Source organism: Tasmannia lanceolata, unplaced genomic scaffold (genome assembly GCF_043159265.1).
Source record: "Tasmannia lanceolata isolate RefF3 unplaced genomic scaffold, GAP_Taslan_0.1 ptg000268l, whole genome shotgun sequence".
Taxonomy (NCBI): Eukaryota; Viridiplantae; Streptophyta; class Magnoliopsida; order Canellales; family Winteraceae; genus Tasmannia; species Tasmannia lanceolata.
Window position 1 is genome coordinate 46387 of NW_027518943.1, and position 5317 is coordinate 51703.

Genomic DNA, 5317 nt, shown 5'->3' on the forward strand with positions numbered 1-5317 from the left:
TGGGATTTACTATCACTATTCACATGTTGATTCTTTGATTCACAGTAACTGATTAGGAATTATACCCACGACTTTTCTCCGGGCTTTCTAACATTACAGCTTTGGTGTGGCCAGGGCTGAAATAGCCATTGGATTTCCACCTTCCCCTCATGAGAAAAAACCCCAGTAGTGCAATCCTTTGGTCTGCCGAGGCATGACCATTTACATGTGCTTTTGGTAGTTGAGGCTCATATGTTTAGTGAGATTTTTGTTTGTTGATATGTGATGGTTTGGGCAGAATAGCTGAGTTCTAATGAAGGTTGGAGTTTAGTACAAAAATGCAGTGTAATAGTGGATGACTAAGTGAATTTTTGCTAGTTGCTAATGTTCTCTTTAATAAGAAGAAAAATGCTAAAAAAGAGGATCATTGTCGGGTATTTTCACCACTGGGATAGTAAATCCCATAATGTTCCTAAGCTGTTTTTGGGATTGGTTATCATGCTTGGACAAGTTTATATTGAAATTATTGTATCTGTTCATCATTTTTGTAATAGTAAATATTGAGAAAAGTACGGAATGCAGGTAGTAATTACAAGAAATTACGGATTAAGGGTACCTTCTAAATTAATCATCAAACACGGGCGATTCTTCAAAAACAGGTGGAAAAAAGACCCCAATACCCTTCTGTCATTATCAGAACTAAGATAGAGTCCTCGTAGTTACCACCGACGGTACAACTCAATCAGACGGTACACCTCAATCATTCTCTTTGTAGGTAGCTTTTTCAGTAAAAAAAATTTCTTGGAGAGAAAATGCCGCTGCATTTAATGCACATCTTATTCCCATTAATGCATGGGGTGCCGGTGTGCTGCACAAGCTACGTAGTAGAGTATAGTCACCCGGAAAATGACAGCGTCTTCAAATAGATGCCGGCTGCGCCAATGTCTATTGGAGGATCCCGGCGTCTATTTGAGGGAAAAAGTTGTCCAGAAATGGTAGAGTGCTCAATTTGAATTTTTAAGCTGACGTTAAAGTAAGTCAAACAAAAGCACATCTCCTTAGAGGTACAAGATATATTTGCAAGGTGTTAATGTTGAAGCACTCAAGATATTTGGTCTGCAATCGAAGTTGGTCTCCATTCCAGTGAGTTACAAGATATATTTGCAAGGTGTTAATGTTGAAGCACTCAAGATATTTGAAGTTCAAGCTGGTCTGCAATCAAAGTTGGTCTCCATTCCTGCAAACCATTAAAGGTGCTAATGTTACAATATACATCAGAGAGTTAGAATGTATTTTAAGTTCTCTTTGAAGCTCTCTTGAAGGTCTCTTTGAAGCACTCTTTTATTTTTCAACATTAATAGTAAGAGTTTAAGTCTCACAGTTCTTTATACATTACTGGCATATCTGTTGTTGTCTATCACGGATCAGTTATTGTTGTGTTTTTGCTTGGTTATGTTCTATTGAATCTTGACAATCTGGGTTAAGATGGAGGGGGTAGAGTTACTTTTATAGTATACTATGATGGATTTTTGAAGGAGGATCGATCGTTTGATTACATTGGGGGTACTGTGAGGGCGGTAATCTTTGACCGTAGAGTTCGATACTCTGGATTTTTATCTGCAATCTGTAATACGATTCGAATGAGGGAAAATGATGTTTCGCTGCGTATTCGGTCTCGATACATCGTGGATCCGTATAAGTACATTCTTTACGATATCTGTGACGATCAAGACCTCTCTGCAGTTATTAGAATGTTTGACGTGCAAGGGTTGAATGCTGTCATTATGTGTGTGTATGTGTGCGTGTGTGTGTGTGTGTGTGTGTGTGTGTGTATATATATATATAATTGGGGTAGGTGGAAGCGATGCAATGTCTCCTATACACTGCAACAATGTGCAAGAGGATACTTATCAGCCAACATATCCTATATGTAGAAACAATATGCAGGAAGAGACTTATCAGCCAGCGTATCCTGTACGTAGCAACAATGTGCAGGAGGAAACTTATCAGCCAGCCTATCCTGTACGCAACAACAATGTGCAGGAGGAGACGTATCAGCCAGCCTATCCTGTGGAAGATGATACTTATCCTGTACGTTGCACCAATGTGTATCATGTGCGTTGCAGCTGCCCCAATGTGCAAGAGGATACCACTCTGTCAATCTCTACTGTACGCCGCACCAATTTGCAACGAAGCCCTAATCTGCAGGAGGATATTTATCCATTGCTCGATGTACCCCTCCCCAATTCAAGCCGTCCCGTTCTCCCAATTTCATATGGTGATGATGATTATGCAAGGTGAAATTCACGATTCATTGTAATTAATTGTTTGACAGATAATGGAATTTATCTCATCAGGATATTTTATTTGTTCTTACTATAGGTTTGATTTGAATGAACATGTGGAGGAGGAGGTCCGTCCTATGCTTCCCGATATTAATTTTAATCCAATGGATGATACATTTGACCTCGATGATGACGACATGAACTATTTATACGATATGGGTTTTGACGTGGGCGTGGACGACGCCAGTAACGGAAACTACAATGGGACTGGGAACAAAGTCGGAAAAATGCTCAGTCATGTTGCTCACCTCGACCCATTGATGATGGTTCCAATCCGAATGTATATGATGACAGTGAAATGATTAACTATCAGCTTGGTGATGCATTTGGAACTGATGAACAAGAATTGAAGGTTGGAGCCATCTTTGAAAGTCTCGCAACATTAAAAAAAGGCAGTCGCCGAATATGCTCTACGCTAACGCTTCTTATTCCGTGCTGTTGATAGCAACAGGAAGAAGTATGCAGTTGTATACAAAACAAAAGAGTGCCCCTGGAGAATAAGCGTATTCCTATACAAGGGTAATGCGAAGATGAAAAGATTTGTAAAGGAACATACTTGTACTCGTCAACTACCCGAGCATGATCATCCAAAAGCCACATCGGACTAGGCAGCTAAGACTTTCATAGCTAAATTTGGTTGACCGATGGACGCCAATATTATTATTGACTACTTGAAGTCCGAATGGGTATCACGCTTAGTTACCGAAAGGCACATGTTGCGAAGGAATTAATTGATCAACATTTCCTTGAAAATCATCTGGATCCTTCGCTTGCCAGGCCAATCCCCTATCGACATAGGCTCCCTCGTTTGCCTAGTTGATTTCATTGGCCTTGGATCCTTCGCTCGCTAAGCCAATTCCTGATCGACCCAGGATCACTTGCCAGCCTGGTCGATTCCATTTGGCCATGGATCCTTCACTCGCTAGGCCAATCCCCTATCGACATAGGCTCCCTCGCCTGCCTAGTCGATTCCTTTGGCTCTAGGCACACTCGCGCGCTAAGCCAATCCCTGATCGACCCAGGCTCACTCGCCAGCCTGGATGATTCCATTGGCCCTGAATCATTCGCTCGTCAGGCCAATCCCCTATCGACATAGGCTCCCTCGTCTGCCTGATCGATTCCATTGGCCATGGATCCTTTTCTCGCCAAGTCAATCCCTGATCGACCCTGCATCACTCACCAGCCTGGTCGATTCCATTTGGCCCTGGATCCTTCGCTCGCCAGGCCAATCCCCTATCGACATAGGCTCTCTCACCCGCCTAGTAGATTCCTTTGGCTCTAGGCACACTTGCGCACCAAGCCAATCCCTGATCAACTCAGGCTCACTCGCAAGCTTGGTCGATTCCATTGGCTCTGTATCCTTCACTCGTTAGGCCAATATCCTATTGACATAGGCTTCCTCACCTGTCTAGTCGATTCCTTTGGCTCTAGGCACACTCGCGCGCCAAGCCAATCCCTTATTGACCCAGGCTCACTCGTCAGCCTGGTCGATTCCATTGGCCCTAGATCCTTTGCTCGCCAGGTCCATCCCCTATCGACATAGGCTCCTCGTCTGCCTAGTCGATTCCTTTTTGGCTCTAGGCACATTCACGCGCCAAGCCAATCCCTGATCGACCCAGGCTCACTCGCCAGCCTGGTCGATTCCATGGCCTTGGATCCTTCGCTTGCCAGGCCAATCCTTGATCAACCCAGGATCACTCGCTCGCCAGGCCAATTCCCAACGTTTTGGTTTATTCGCAACCACGTCAATGTTCAGATGTAACCCTCGAAATCCGAGTAAACCCGTTATCACATGGTATCGAATTGGAGCAAACCCGTTATCACACGGTAGCTCTCCAGGATAAGTCTGTTTCTACGCGGTAGCCCTCCAAATCAAAATAAGTCCATGCAGTGATCCTGCAAATCAAATCAAAACCAGAGTAATTCCGTTTGTACACGGTAACTCGTCAAAGCCAAAATACTGTTAAAACGCAGTATCATATAAAATATCATGCATACCATCCGTCGTATCAATCACCAGGTGTCAATTTGTCATTCCTATTATCAGTGTCTGCACTGGATGTCAAAATGACATCCCCCGAGGTCTCTCCCCAAGTCAGGTGTCCTAAACCTGAGTACCGATGACCCTCCCGACTGTTAGTAATTGCGTCCATCCCAGGGCTCGTTCTAACGGTCGTATTTTCAAAACCCCAAAAACTGTCGGCGAGAGGTTTCCACCCAATGACCTGAAAGCAAGATTCCTCGGTGAAGGTTGCACGCCTCAGGATCGGATGTGAGTCTTACAAGCCTATCATTAGTCTCTAGTGACAAAATTTGTTGTCTCTTTACTTTAGCATTCAGGTGCCTTGCACCCTCTACTAAAGAGGGGGCATCTGTAGACACCGAATTTTGTCAAGGCAATACTAATGATAGGTGTCGCGAGGAAGAACCTTATAACGAGTCCCAGAGCACCAATTATGTTTCCCTCAATCTCTCTTTAGGGTATTTGTAAAGGGAAACGATTTTCGAAAACCGTGTTATCTCAGAAATGCAACCGAAATGCCTGCTTTTCACAACACTCGTATTTTTGGCAACTGAAAGCCTGTTTTACACAGCACCTGCCTTTTTTGGCATAAACTGGTAAACCTGTTGTCGCCGGGCATTTCAATCGGGAAGTTAGCTTTAAGTAAAAAAACGTACGTTTTTTACCCAAATACACTTCACCCAAAAATGTTGCAATATTAGACTCGTTGGAATCTTCTCAGAATAAGAAATCCAACGGATCTGACCGCATGTGATTCAAAGTCCAACCGGAGAAGTTACGGACTGCCGAAGTTTTCCAAGAAGAGAAGAAAAATCACGCTTTTCGAAAAAGCACTAAAGGACGGGAACCCCACCAAATTACTAAAATACCCTCTATGATGTCATCCATGACATCACCCATGATGTCACCGATGACATCATCAGGGTGAGTCACATCCTCCCAGATTACCAAAATGTCCTCGATGATGTCA